We start from the raw sequence: 16,335 nt of genomic DNA on the forward strand, positions 1-16,335 counted from the left end.
AGAGGAGAGGGAGGGGAGAGGAGGGGAAGGGAGGGGAGGGGAGGGGAAGGGAGGGGAGGGGAGATGAGCACGGGGAGGGGAAGGGAGGAGAAGGATACTTAGTAGATGATTACATAATTTCTTTCTTTCTAACTTTTCCATAAATCATAATTAATCAAATACAACTTATATCCTAAGAAAGACTTATACACTGTATTTAAAACTAAATAATCACTCAGGTAAAATAAAATTGAATTAAGTATGTAAATTCAAAATACAATCTGTTACCTTAATAAACAAATTGCAAACAAATTATGATTCCTTTAAAAAAGGAATTTTTCCTAGACTATTAATGTTCTTCCCAAGTTGTTTATCTTCAAGTATTTAATTCACTTTAAATTGCTTGAAATAACTAAAATATAATTTCTACAAATCAGTTATACAGTGCCTTGACATCACGGTGAAGATAAATCCTCTACTGATGTTAATATATGTACTTTTAAAATATTTTAAAGTCTGCACTATAGCTCTCTCTTTTTACCATCAAAAATTGAGACACCACCAAGTCCAGTAATTTGCAAAAAAGACACACATTTGGTCAGCCACAGATTTAAGTTCTGATGCAGGCAGTGGGTCTCCTTGCTTCAGTAAGATTTAATGCCATTAGGTTCCAGCACACAAAGACATGAAATAAAAATTCCGTACCAGGAAAGCCAAGCTCTTTTACATGACATGTATAAGGCATGGGACAGTTTGTAAACTACATCATATGTTAGGCATTTCGTGGAGCCTTAGGTAACTCTAAGACAACTACAGATTGATCTCAGTGGTGAATCCCCTTGAATCTGTTTACAGTTTCAAACAAGTACGTCATTTGATTTGCACTAAACCTACTTATTCTGTCTCAAGGGACAACGTTTCATAACTGTCTTACCATGAAATCTGGTGGGTAAGTTCTTGTTTATTTTCCTTCAGGTTTTATAAACTTTGATCATATCTGTTTTCAACACTTTGACTTTCCATAAAAAGAGTCCTTTCCAAGACATTAATTAAAAAGTCAACAGTGGAGACTCATTTCATTTCAAAGTCATGAAACTTCAAAGGAGTCCAGACACTTGTTATCCAGGCATGTCGAGGACTCAAAATAAGTATGTCAACACACTTACAAGTGACACTGCAAAAACAAAATAAAAAACAAAACAACAACAACAAAAAAAAAATACAACCCTTGGGAGAAATATACTGGCCTCATTTCGTCATAAAAAAATTCTCAAGCAAAATGCATAAAAACAACATACACTTTTCTTCACATCTTAATATTTTAGCTGTCAAAAAATGTGGCTAATGTTAATTAGAATGATATGAATAACAGCAGCAAGATGATCAATCTTTGATCAAAAAGCTGTAGTAATTCTTCACAGTATTAAACAGCGTTGATTTTTGCAACATCCCATGTTTATGATTTAGTTTTAAAAATATTTTTGGCACAAAGTGAGCATTGCTTTTTTCCCCCAATATTATCAGCACTTCCTTTATTTTTATCTATTTATTTTCTGAGGATCTCATGCTTGCCACACAAGTGCTATGCCCTGAGCTCCATCCCTGGCCCCTCTTTATTTTTGAACCAGTCCTATGCTGCCCCTTGCCTTCCCTGACCCTGCAACTCCCCAAGTCCCTGTCCTCACATCTGCATCTCCTCCCCAGTCTCCTATCACTTCGACCTTCTCTCTGAACAGAGAAGTCGACTGTAAGCATGCTTTGGAAAGCATTTCCTTTCTTTCTGTACCCTCGATGACCTTTGCACCCCCAGCTACACTCATGCAGAAATCTATCAAACCCCCATCTCCCGGGGACCCTGAGCCTGCACCCAAGGCCAGGTACTGCTAACCTGACTTCTAAACAACTTCAGCTGAATGCTTTCTTGGCTTTTGAGTTCCATGAGGGATTCTAAAATCTATCTCATCTCTTTGCTTCAGAACTTTCATCTTCTCCACGGAGAGCTAATTTAGTATTCATATTTCCAGGCAAAAAGAACTCCCGATCTCTTGTACCACACACTCTCCCCTTGGACTCAGTGGCTAATGACCCCGTTCAGATCCGAGTTCCTCTCAGCCCTAACAACTTTATAATCTACCCAGCAATCATTTCTACCCTGGGGCCCACCGTGTTCTCCAGACTGCAACCAAACTGATGTGAGCTCAAAGGTGATTTTGAATTATGCTTCATTTTTCTGATTAAAACTAATCAGTCTTCCTGCTGCTATCATTTTAGATTCCAAAATCCCTATGTGGCCTGGCATGGTTTGGCCACTATTTTCCTCCCAACATCACCTTACCAACTTTCCTCCTGGAGTTCTCTCTGCTAGTCAGCAGAGAACCAGCTTTGCTAAGCCCCACTCAGAGCTGAAACACATTTCCTTCCCTCTAGGACAGGGATGCCTGCTGGCCACCTCACCAGGGGAATGTGGCATCAGTGACCCTGCATAAATTCTGTCCGGTCTATAACAGGACAGTCAGCATCCACTTTTGCTCTCTTAGAACATTCATTCTCAAGAACATTCTCGGCTGTAGCATTCACAGGTGCAAAGCCCACAGTACACTGCAGCTCCGAGCCAGCGGCCAGTACCACCTGCCACCACAGTGACCAGCCTGCTTAGATCTTCCTGCTGCCTAAGGAGCAGCTGAATGTACATGTCATCCGCAGGCCAGTGCTTCTGTCCAGGTGACTCTAGGAGCCTACAGACATCAGAGCCAGTGATGTTGTTTATGCCACTAAGGTCTGGGTAGTTTGTTACACAGCAGCAGACTCCAGAGGCCCCTGCCTAGGTCCACGCTGCCTGCATTCTAACTCAGAAACAGGAACAATTTGCTGATTCCCATCCATATTCCCCACACTTTCCACAATCCATTGCATCTTAAGTGCCCCATTATTATATATTGGCTAATCTAAGTAAGTAATAAATGAAAATATGAATTATTAATATCCCTTTGCAACAAGGAAAATACAGAGCCAGAGAACGTACGTGTGCTTTAGGAATTGGACAGACAAGAAAATTAGTTCTCTGCTAGAGTCTTCACAAGAAAATCAGCCCTGCCAACCCCTTGATTTTGGCCAATTCACACTAATTTGAGACTTCTGACCTTCAGAAATAAAGAGGATAGGTTTGCGCTGTTATAAGCTTGTGGTAATTGGTTATGTGATATAAGAAAGGCAGTATATTTCCCATCAGGCTCATAAATCTGTATGCAATTCCAAAAATCAATAGATGACCACATTTCCTATATCGTCCTTGGATTTATGGCATTTTGTTCAGATATTTCGATTTGTGACCATTAGCTTATCCTAATTGTTATTAAAATATTTCACTGTAGACAGAGATGGCTATATTTCATTTTTGTGCAACTAAGTAAAATATAACAATAGGAACAGGTAAAGGAGAAAAGCAATAGGAATATTACTATTAATCTGAATAATTTAAGAATATGTTTTTGGTGCTGGTAATCGAACTCAGGACCTCACACTTGCCAGGCAGGCAGTATGCCGCTGAGCTAAATTCCTAGCCCTAATTTAACATTTTTTAACATAAATCTGTACTAGAAATGTCAGCACTTTACTCTTGGCTTCTAAGGGGTTGGGGGAACTTTCTTTCCCTGATTGCCCAGGGAGATAGCAGAGCTGTTGAATTTATTGCAATTTTAATAAATGCTCATTAAACCTATACTGTAACAGTATATTTATTTCAAACATCTAAAGCTTCTGCCAAGGGAGCAAACCCAACACTCTGTGACTATTAAATTGATTTAGTGCGACAGAATGCAGAATCTCTCATATGTGTAAATGAACCCTTAACCATATGCTGTGATGAGTTTATATGCTAATCTCTTCAGAAGTAGCAGAAAAAAACCCTTGATACCACCTGGCTGGCCATATTTTCTGAACTAATTCCAGTAAAATAAAATAGAATCATAATACATGATGTCTGCATTTTTAAAACAGCCACAAGAAAACAAATAGATTTCTTAGCATATTAAATTCTTAGACCTCTTGTAAAACACTTGAGTTGCCACAGACAGAAATCTACAAAGAGAAGCATCCAAAATATACCAATTATTTCACTTGAAACAATCTAAATATTTGTAATTGCTGTAGAGAAAACAGGAAGCAGTCTTACTCACAGTAAAACATGAGTATCTGCCTAGTTCTCTACGCATTCACCATGAAATACAGCAGCAGGAAAGAGAAAGGTTTGGAACAAGCAAGGGTTTAAAACCAGCCCCTCTGAACTGAAGAGCTTACTGTGATATATCTTCTGCTTCTCCACTCAGTGAAAATAACTGTAAGAGCGTGGTCTGGTTTATGTAAATCTTGTTATTCTATGCTTACCTCAGCAAATTTAAATGGCAACAAGAAATGTCATATTTTCACTAAGCAGAACTTCAAATTAAGTACTGAGTTGAAGAATAAATTAATTAACATTATGTCTTTTATATAAAAATATAGCTTGATTATCATTAAGGATTCGGTTTGGTGTTACTTTTTCTAATCTTACTTGAATAACTTTGATCACTAAAAAATCATTTTGGAAGCATAAGCAGGAATGAACAATAGAAGTGAAAAGATTTTCCCAATAAGTATTTCTGACAGTTTCTGTATTTTTTTTGAGAAGCTGACAGGAGAGAGCTAAACAGGGAGAGTGACTAAACAAGACTGGTTTTTGGTCTGTTGATCAGACAAAGAGTTACCAAGATATTTGTTTGGAGGAAACCCAAAAAGGCAGCCAATTAAGTAGTGGTTGGAACAAATCCAACCCCAGAACGAGGTCACATGGTGAGGCTAGACCGTGGCTCAGAGGCCAGATGGACACTCAGGTCTCCTCCTTGACACCTTCTGGTATCAGAGATGACTACCAAGACAGTTCATTGGACATTCACCAACCGGTGCGGTGGGAAATAATGACCTTCTTCCAAATTTGCTTTAGTTAAGACTAGCCAAGGAACTTCTCTGCATCTGTGCTTAAGATTAGACCCCATCCACCAACCAAAGTTACTATTTCAGAAAGACAGGGTTGCAGAAAAACAAGGTTGAGGAATGATAAATAGTAGTCTCGGAATTAACTGCTTAAAGTAGATAGGGACAAAACAGTAGAGAACAAGACCAATAAAACTTAGGCATTGTAAACATTACAGGACTTCCAAAGAAGACAATAGTCAAACCAGAATGAGTATCTTAGTGAATCTTATTGTCTTCAAAGTAGTTGCCTATGTCTTCAAACTTGATACTATCATATAGAATGGAACAGAGTCTAATCAGTCAAAACAAGATCGTGGGAGTACTACAGGACTTCAAAACAAGTTAATAGGAAATCGAAAAGAGTTACTATTTATATATCCTAATTTTTTTGAATTTTTTCTTTAATTAAGACAAACATAAGAAATGACTAAATAATTTTTTTGAAACAATAATGGGGAGATTGAGATAAAACAGGACATAACAATATAACAATAGAGGTCACAGCATGACTGTTTCAACAACCTAGTACTTCACCACCTTATAACCTGACTTAATAGTAGTTACCATAGTGTCTTTTTCCTTGAAATATTCGGATAAAACTTCATATACTCTAGCTTCAAATATTTTCATATCAAGAAGCCCAGAATAAAGCCTTTCTAATTAATGAGTGAAAACTTTATAAGGCTTCAAGGCCACCTAATGGGGAATCATGATTACCACATATTTTTATATATTTGAATCATTATTTACATTAGGGAAACTATTCGGTATTCACACATGCGAGATTGATTTATTTCACTAATGAGTATGGTCTCAAGCTGTGCCCATTTATTGATAAATATCTCAATGTGATCCTTCTTTATAGCTGAATAATACTCCATTGTATAGAAATAACACAACTTTTTTATCCATTCCTCAGTTGATGGGCACTTGGGTTGTTTCCAAGATCTGGCAATTACAAATTGTGCTGCTATAAACATAGGTGCACATATATCACTGTGGTATGATGCTTTCAGTTGTTCTGGGAATATGCCTAGAAGTGGAATAGCTGGAATAAATGGGATTTCCAGTCCCAACTTTTTGAGAAATCTCCAGACAGATCTCCACAAAGGCTGTACCAGTCTACACTCTTGTTTTGACTGATTAGACTCTGTTCCATTCTATATGATAGTATCAAGTTTGAAGACATAGGCAACTACTTTGAAGACAATAAGATTCACTAAGATACTCATTCTGGTTTGACTATTGTCTTCTTTGGAAGTCCTGTAATGTTTACAATGCCTAAGTTTTATTGGTCTTGTTCTCTACTGTTTTGTCCAACTTTATAATATCTAATAAGATAGACAATTCTTTTTAAGGAAACAAGGGACAACGTTGATAACCATTGTTGATAAACTTGTACTCTGTTCTACACCATGTGCTATGTCTATCCTTGGTATTGACTGACAGCTTTGTTTTGCCATATTTGACTGTATTCTTCCCCCCCCCCAAAGAAAGTAATAAGCACTAAGGAGTAATAAAATCCAAGATGTGTAAATTTTGTTGTAAAAAAGAGAGGGAAAAAAAAAAAGAAAAAGAGCTCTAACGGATATAACAGCAAGTGTGTTTGGGGGTGTTAAATAGCTGACTTTATCAATGTTTTTGGCACATTGAACACAGCTGTTTGTAGTCTCCCTGTTTGAATGTCCACCTTGTGTTCTTTGATACTGTGATTTGAGGAACTATTTTCAAGAAGATAGTGTGTAATCTACTAGCAGGTGATTTCTTACTGTTATGTTTTTTTATTTTGTTTTGTTTTGTTTTGTTTTGTTTTGTTTTTTGTAGTTCTGTATTGCGTGTACCCTTACGCCGCTTTGGTTTGTTTTGTGTTTTTCTCTTTTTCCTCTTAAATAAAAAAATAAATAAATAAATAAATAAAGTAGATAGGGAAACCTAGACCAGGTGCTCAGAAAGCCTTCTTCTAGTGAAGATCACAAATGATCCCCCTGTGCAAACTTGTGAATTATGCAAGTTTTATTCTTATATTGATCATCAAGCAAGGAGAAAATACCTACATTATTTTTGTCATGAATCTTTAATGAGTCCCAAAAAAATATGATCAGGTATGGACAAATAATGTTATGAGGTCTCAAATTAATTCACTGCAATTCTAAACACATAACAAGTGAGGAAGAAGGGTATTGCAAAATCTACAAAGTGATGCTTAGAGTCCTCCAAAGCCCAGAGTCCTCTGGAGCCTGAGGCAGGAAGTCTATCATCAGCAAGAAAGAACACATGTGGACAGGGAAAGCAGGTCTGGGTAAAGGGGACCAAAATTCATAAATAAATAAAACATCAGACACTAGAACAATAGAGACTTCCAATGATGATTTTACCTGGGCTACTCTAACAAATTCAAAATAAGTGAAACCTTATGGAGGCACAGAATTTTGTTTAAATCCTTAGTAACTTAGCTAGTTGAATTATCACAAATGACTTCCAATGAGAGAATCTATGTGACAGGTGTGCCATTTAGCAAATTAAAATATTTCCCTGTGATTTAGTCACAGAAAAAAATTTAGAGAAACTACTTAACTTCTGAAATTTTAATGACCCTGGGGGATTTGTTTGTGTGTTTGTTTCTTGAAAAAGAGAATAATAAAGCAGTACCCAGACCATATCATATGTCCAAGTATTTGTTTTACAAATTTTAATATACACATGGCATTATGGACAAGTATAGTATGGAGAACAAAATAGTAACATGATTAAATGCACAAATTCTGAAAAAAAAAAAAAAAAAAAAAAAGTTAAAGCCAGAATTGAAGTAAAGTATTGTATGTAAGTGTAAATCAGCCAGGAATGGAGATTTATTTTTAAATTACAGGATCTCCCAAAGCTTTGTTAAGCATGTTACAGGTTTTCCCCTAAACAATGTCAAAGAACTTTAGAAATACAAGCAGGACTAAAGCAAAACCTGTCCTGCTATAGAGAATGGAAATGAGAGGAAGAGAAGGAACGGGAAGGTGGTGGTAGAGGAGGAGGAAGAACCAGAGAAAAGGAAATAGGAAAAAGCACAAGAAAAAAGGGGAAGAGCATAGTCCACAGTGACAGCCGAGGGCACGTGACAGAGACCCCTGCGTTCCCCTGCTAACAGGGTCCCCTTTCTTCTATAGCATTAGCAACCTTAGTCTAAGACAAAGAGGACAGTTCCAACCCACTGTGCAATTAAGTGTGGCCAGCTCACTGGGTTCTGGCCAGCGACCTGCAAAAGGAAACGGTATCTGAGAATCCCAGGGCTGAGTGCTACACGCAGGAGAACTACTTCCTCACTCCTTTCATAGCGCTAGGGCTGGGGAGTGGGAGAAAAGTCGCCCTCCATCAAGCTGGTGGCACAGATTGACACAGTCCAAATTCCCACCGGACCACGTGATGCAGCTCTAGCGTATCAGCGTTCAGCATCAATATCTAGCGGACCATGGGACAGATAATTAAATGTTTAAAGTGATCAAGCCACAGATGTAGAGGCTCTTATTTATACAAAGCCAAAGCAACAGGCGTTCAGAAAGTTCACACTGGCTGACTGATATGCAGAATGTCTAGACCAGATGATGGGATGGAAAGGCTGAGACAGAAAAGAAAGACATGCAATGTCTAGAATGAGAAGATTTACTTCTTTTTTTTTTTTTTTTTTTTTTTTTTTTTGCAGTGGAAATTCACAGATCCTTTTTTGTTTTGTTTTTGTTTGTTTTTTGAGACAGTGTCTCACTATATAGCTGTCCTAAACTCATTATGTAGCCCAGGCTGGCCTTGAACTTGCAGCAGTCCTCCTGCCTCAGGATTTGTAAGTGCTGGGATTACAAGCATGTACCACCACATCCAGAAACATAATTTTTTAAAGAAGAAATGATTTCATACGTATCAGAGAATTAAGGGACATAGAACAAACTTTAAGAATGGAAGGCTGGCCCCGAGATGGTGATTAAGGCATGTCATAGACTGACAGCCACAAAGTAAGAGCAGCAATGAGAGACATCGTCCAATTTGGAGATAAAATTGACAGACCTGGCTAAGTGTATTAATAAAAGCAAGCAGACAGAAAACCTGCAATCAAACAGCACCTTTAAAAGTGTCACAGGAAAGTAATTTTAAGACTATTGTCTGGCATTGGTTTGCCAGGAATTCTTTTTAAATGTGTTAAATGCTAAACAAGTTCATGTGACAGCTGGAGTACATTCAGAGACTGGCAGCGACAAGGGACTGTATTCGGGTCCTCTGGAGCAGGAACAGCTACAGATGACAGGGGAGCATAAAAAAAGACTGGAAGGAGTTATGTAACATGAAAGAAAAAGACAGGAAGTGGAATCATATCACGTCCCCCTTTTAAATTATTTTCATGTCCTGTTCCCCTCCCAGGAGAGGGGGGTGGGTGGAAGGCAAGGTTCATAGGACCTGTGAATGTCACAGTGCCTGCAGCACGGCCTCACCTCCTAGGGATAACTGAGCCCTTAACAGCTTTTGTCAGGAAAATCCAGGTATGGGCAGCTTGTTAAGGGGAACAGGATGTGCAAGCAGCTAAACGGACTTCTCCAGAGCAGCTTCACTACCAAGGGTACTGCCAGTCTCTAGACACCAGACCCTGTTTTGATACCTCATAATGTCAGTTCTGGTGAGGCTGCCCCACCCCCTTGGTGCCGCCATCTGTTAAAACTGCTTCCTGCTCAATCGGCTTCATAGCCATTGGGATCTTGATGTTTTTGTCAGGAATCAGTCATATTGAAGTTTTGTTATCCAGATTCCATAAGAGGTAGCTTTTGTTCTCTTCAATTGCATTAGCCAAAAGATGAGTAGTAGGACAAACTTTTGTTTACATATTTTTTCTTTCAAGAAAATAGTGACTTTCCTAATGTTTTTAGTTAGAAGATTGAAATAATACTGTATTCTTGGTCTCACAGCTGAACTGAGGTAGTGTGCGGAATGAGTTTAGGAATTAATCCAGTAGACTTTCACAGGTGCCCACTCTTACACTGCTATTCCACCAAGAAGCCACAGCAAATACCAACTATAAACACTTAGGGGAATTAGGCGAAGACTCATTGAACTTTATGAGCAGTTAGAGCTACATTTTTAAGACACATGCATTCTTTCAGGCTTCAAAATAGTAATGATAAAATTTTCCTTCAGTTGCATGAAAGAAAAATAAATTCTGTGAACAAATAACAAGCCAAGAGAGTGATGAAACCGTGGACAGAAGAAAATGAAATATAACACAGCACCCAAAAAGGATCACAAGGGTGAAAGTGAAAAAGATAGTCAGAAAGAGGGAAAAAAAAGTGAGTCCGTTATGCTGTTAGTGTCTCTTAACTGATTAGAAAGGAAATTTTGTGCTCGAATAATTGGAGAGATCTGTATGTCCATGTCTTATACCCTGAGCAACTACTTTAAAGATAACATGTGCTGTATTAACTATCATTATTCTCCTATTATTTTATGAAATATTTGTTTTACCTTTTTTCCATAAAATTAAAGAAATAAAAAAGACCAGAAGGCTTGGAATGAGAAATCAGGGGTCCCATTCTAGCTTCATTAGAGTGGGCGATACTAGGGATCAATATGCCTGCATCTCATGCTTCTTGTTAGTAGAAGTGCTGCATTGAGGCTCCCGTGAAGGAGGAGGGTACCCAGGGCAGCTGACAGGGAGCACAGCTGCTCCCACTGTCATAGCTGATGGGGCTTAGACAGCCATAGTGTGACCAGAAAGCACATGTAGAGGGACAGCATGGGCACCCTAAAGGCTAGCACCTGCGGGGATGGTGGGTTAGCTTTCCTATGCTTCCCACTCAATCATTCACAAAGCAACAATGCTCAAAAACTCAGAAGTTAACAAGCATTATCAGAGAGCTGGTGTCAAAACCTTTTCCCTCATTTGTCAGAAACAACATCCTGCTGCATACGTGAAGGGAATGGTTCCCAGGGACTTTTCTGCTCCTTCTGAAATCATCCCAGGCCCTCCAGCATCTTCCTCTAACCTACAACTTAACTGTCACAAACCCAGTGTTCCCCATTTTGTGTACATGGACCCCTGTGTCTCCTTTATCCAGCACTCGCCTGACAATTTTTAGTGTAGTTTTCACTTACATCCCCTTAAAATCTTCTTCTACTAGTGTATAACAAGGTCGAGTAGAGGCATGCACTTCTCCCATGCAATCATTCTATTCTGGGATCGGATAGGTTCTATGATGAACCTGATTCTTTTCCACCTGGATTAGCTTTGAGCACCAGACCCATAGGGCTTTTGATTCTCAAAAACTCTACTACAAAAATTATGCTTTCACTAAGATGTCTCAAAGTAATTTCAGCTCTATTTTATAGATGACCATATTAAGAATCATGAAAGCATCTTCCTTTCTACACCACATAGAGCTGGTCCTGCACACTCTCAGTATAACAAACCACGAAGGGAGAAAAGCTATCGGGCTTCCTCTAGAGCCAGCTCTGTTCACATTGGTGATTACTCCAGAGCAGAGAGATGGTCACCAAGTGGACGGAGCTGCAGAAGGTGGTTCCTCAGTCCTTGGAAGTCAATAAGGATGGAGGACTTCACTCCAGCCTGCTAGCCAGAACTTAGTAGGTCAGGGGTAACTGGAATGATTAGTTTACTTACATCTGAGATCATAATGTTAATTATATCCAGAGTTTGAGCTGATCACATTCTTTTTATGTCACCAGGAAAATCCAATTCAATTAAGAGTTAATGAGTTTATTATATGCAAGTAACCATATATGTGATAAAAATTAGATTGTAGTCTAATTAAATTTATGACTAATATATGGTCATTATAAAGGAAAAATGTCAGAGAAAGGAAAATCAAATAATAAGAGAAAATAAAAATATAACTGTACCATCGATGGAAAGCAGTGCTCAATAATCTAGTGCATCTCCTTCAAGGACAGTTTATAACCACATATAGAAACAGGTCTCACACACACACACACACACACACACACACACACACACACACACACTAGCATGTATGCATACACAGTGCATAGTACAGAATGTTAGTATTTTCATCCCTAACATGTAATGAAATATTTCTATCTCCCTGTGTATAAAGTTGCAGGCAATTTCATGACTGCAGAAATATGTCAAACTGATTTATCATTGTGCATCGAACTGATTCATACTTGGTTTTTCCAGAGTTTCACCATCAAAAAGAATGAGCACCATTTACTTACCTCATTGACCATACCTGAGACTATCCCAGGGACACATTGCTGCAAGTCTAATTGTAGGTGGCCCTAAGAGGTCATGGTTCTCCTTCTGGATCCTGAGGCTGTGTTCTATCCTGTCATCCGAGCAAACATTTAGTCCCCTAAAATATTTTCTGTGTAGATGTACATCAGCCCACCAAGGTCCTTCAAGAATTTAACTGATATCACAGAACTTCAAATTCTGTTTTACACCCCGAGAAGCAGTACCTCCTCTGGAGGAAGGAAGTAGCAAAGCAGTTGGGCCTTGAGCTTGGAGGTGCAAATATCTACCAACAGCAAGGGAAGTGTTTCCTTTGATTTTCAGAATCCAACAATTCTTGGCATTCCCATAAACTCTTGATCCCCGATTCCACTTTAGGTTGATGTTATATAATGGCAGCTCTAAAATATCTATAGATTGTGAAGCCCAGTTCTCTGAGATATAAAATATCAGTAATTAGTTCATTGTAGAATCCTGGCTCCAGCATGCCCGTCCAGCATAGCAAGACTCGGGAACCATAAATGTCCTCTACATGGAGACTCAAAGGCAGTTGGGCCTAAAACTAACATGGTAATTTTCCTTCACAATTTCTAGTTCCTTGGTATGAAAATGGGAAAGAAGTCTGTAGCAACAATTATGCCTAAATATATCTTTATCCTCTGCAGTGTGCTCGGCTCTGCATTGATGCTCCAAGGCATGCACTGTGAGTTTTAATTATAATGCTGCTCATAACAAAACACAGATCCCGTGGAGTATAAGGCTGAATCGTTCACTGAGCGCCTACTTCCTATCCTAGGCTCTGCCAGCCATGACTGTTAAACTGGAGGTACACTCCCTGACTCTGAATGGAGGCCACTGGCATTGTTAACTAAGCTACCTCACCTTCCCATAACCGATAGCTACACGTGTAAAAATCACTCCAGCTTTCACAAGTGCGTACTGTCACACCAAGGCTGAAACAGTTTGGAGGTTCAGAAGACCCCAAACCAATGAGGAGAAGACCAAAAGACCCCAAACCAATGAGGAGAGGACACTGTAGAAATGCATCCCAGTGCATGGGAACTTGTAGGCTTGTGTGCAAGCATCCAAACCCCTAAGCAGTAACAGAACAGTTGACAGTGTTCAATTCAAGGGGTGCCCAGAGTCATTAAATGACATAGAAGGGTGCATAAAATATCTCCTCGGATCATGGACTCCTTGAGAGAGTCTCTAGGCCCTTAAAACATTTTCTCACAAATAAGAGGCATGGAAATACATATGAAAAAAAGAAAAAAGAAGAGAATAAAGTATAAATACTATAGTTGAGAAGTAAATAATGGTAAATAAGGACTTTACCAACCAGACAGAGTGTATGTTTGATGAAAGAGTAGCAAATGATTTCCCAGAGAGGCTCATAAAGTTATGCACATCTGTCCTATACTTCAGAGTCAACTCTAACAGTGGCTCCAGAAAATCCTGTGTCTGCTTCTTGCGCCCACTCCTCCCTGCGCTCCGCCTCTGCACACTTGTCCCCTGCTGCCGCCATCCAGGTTTGAAACTGCAATCAGCTTGCTTTACAGCTTGCCTTGCTGAGCCAAATCCAAGGTGTACACTAGGGCAACAAGTCCCACTGTGTGCTTTTAAATGGAGTGTCCATGCCTTGGACCGCATGTCCATCACTGAATACCTTCTCCCTGTTAGATACCTTCCTGCGTATCTCTCTTGATTTAGGAGCCCCAAGTTGTAACAACCTCCTTTCTTCTATTCCCTTTTTTCAAAAAAATAGTAAAGGTATTCCCTGATGTCATTAATCAGGAGAATCTCTGCAGTTACTAAAACCATGTACTACTGATATTCAAGGGTATTCTGCATTCCATCTCCCCCCTTTTGGTGTGTTTGTCTTTCCTTCCTGTGACATATTCACAGTGTGCTGGGAGCAGGTTACTCCAGGATTTGCTTTCAAAGATCGCCTGGCACACGGGTAGGCACAAGAATGCCCCTGGGAGCAGGATGCTGATGACAGGGAGGCTCTGTTACAGACATTCTTCTTATCTGCACAAAGCAAAATGAAAGGAATAGACAACAAAAACATCCCCATTTACTTATAGAAAATGAATTAAGACATACAAAATATTGCAAAAGAAAGCAGACCTCAATTTTTATGTTACTTTTATAAAAATATAAAAATTCAAAATGAAAAGAAATGAAAACTAAAATTTAAGCCTACACAATATTTTATATGAGAGTATGAAGCCAATTTCTAAGACACTTAAAGCTGCTAAGAAACAACTGCTCAATATTTCTGTAAATAAACATCATCTCATCAGCTCCAAAGTAAAAATCTCTACAAAACTACATGAAAATAGACAACAGCCTTTTAATGTCAACATATGCTATTCTAAAATGTAGTAAGATTTACAGCTTTTCTCCATTTAAGGGTAAAACCTGAAAAGTTTCCAAATTTAAATTGTAGAAAGCAAACTAAACTCAAGGAATCTGATACTCATTCTACAGTCTCTATGGTGGGAAGCAGCAATATTGCTACAAAGTGCAACACTGAAATAGAAATAACCGAATTATGTCATTAAAATGCATGTGAAATTACATATATCAAGGTGTTAATTTGATATAATAACTATAAAAATAAAACAGCAAGAAAAATTCACTTGCTGAGTTCTTCTTATATATCAAGTATGTAGCAAAATATGTTTATACACATGTCACCTTATTCAAATTTCACAAAGTAATTAAGACCAGGAGGTTAACTAGCCTCTCCAAAACCAGATGGCAAAAACAGTAAGTAGCAGAGTTAGAACTGCTAATGAAATATGAGATTAATAATGAAAAAAAAAACAAAAATCATCATGCATTACAAGCTGTCTGCAGAATACAAGAAATCAGTAAGATGACATTTTTACAAAATTATAGCATAGCATTAGAATATATTCACTAGGAAACTGATTGTCTTGAATACTTTTTGTACTACCAAGATTAACCAGAAGTTGCTACTCTTGCCCTGATTAAGTGTGTGTTTCTCCTTCACCAACCTGGCCTCAAACTCTTGAAACTTGTTATGGATTAAAAACCGGTGGTCAACTTCATGCCAGTTGAACTAAATAGGCAGGGTGATAAGCATAAATGTTCCACATGAGGAAAGTTGCTAGCATAAATAGAAATGTGGAGAAGGAGAAGTGAGGCATTGTGGTTTTCTCTACCTGTTTCTGTTTAAGTCATTGGTTCTCCCGGAGGAGCTCATCATGACTAGCTTCCCCAGGATGAGTTCAGCCACTGTTATCAGAGGAGCTCAGGACCTTGTTGGTGAGAGTGGCTGAGGTCTACTTTGGGGGAGCTCTGTCCTTACATGGCGCATCACTTCCTGGCTCTGGAGGGTAGGATATGTGCTGTTTAATCTCCAGGAGAAGCTTATCATGCTTGCTTTCTGGCTTGTACTTCACTGTTCTTATTGTCAGAGGATCTCAGGACATCTGTGTTACTGAGGGTGGTTGTGGTGCTTTTCAGGACAGCCCTGGTCCTTGTTTTGAGTGTGACTTCTTGGCTCAAGTATAGAATCCTCAACCCTGCTGGCATAGACGTTCTAGCTTTCACCGCTGACCTTGGTCAGCACACAGGTCTGTAAAAGAGACTGGCATGAGTCCTTCTCATGGGCTCTAGACCTCCAGCTGGACATGTAGGAGGCACTGTCATAGGCTCTGGGTCTTCATCTGGACTCATGCAGGACATTGCTGTGCTATCCAGGCACTTGGCTGAATATTCTGAGACTTTAGTATTATGAACAGATTTCCTGCACTTTCTTGTGTTAAACTCTGGGTGACTATCATAAAATAATAATATAGATTCTGTGCCCTGAGTCTAATTGTTCTCCTCACAACGCCTGACTCCAAATCTCCTTCAGCCTTCCAGGACTACAGGCAGGGGCCACTGCTTCTTCCTCCTCGTCCTCCTCCTTCTCCTCTGTTTCTTCTTCTTTTAATGAGATAACACTAATATGAGACTGTCTATGGTAAGAAATGTAAGTCTGAGAATGAAGTTGTGTCCTCTGGGAAGCCTAAGAACCGAATTGCTTCATACAAAGTATAAAGGATACATTCTCTGTTTTCATCTCTACCCGGCCC

At 39.0% G+C, this 16,335-nt stretch overlaps 1 protein-coding gene across 5 annotated transcripts in view; it reads right to left on the reverse strand.

Moving 5' to 3' along the window:
* The window catches only part of Gria2 (glutamate ionotropic receptor AMPA type subunit 2), a 132,421-nt gene that overhangs the window by 93,220 nt on the left and 22,866 nt on the right, over positions 1 to 16,335 (reverse strand). The window lies entirely within an intron of this gene.

The sequence above is a fragment of the Cavia porcellus genome, unplaced genomic scaffold (genome assembly GCF_034190915.1).
Source record: "Cavia porcellus strain 051 isolate PalLab524CR breed Dunkin Hartley unplaced genomic scaffold, mCavPor4.1 scaffold_14, whole genome shotgun sequence".
Classification (NCBI taxonomy): domain Eukaryota; kingdom Metazoa; phylum Chordata; class Mammalia; order Rodentia; family Caviidae; genus Cavia; species Cavia porcellus.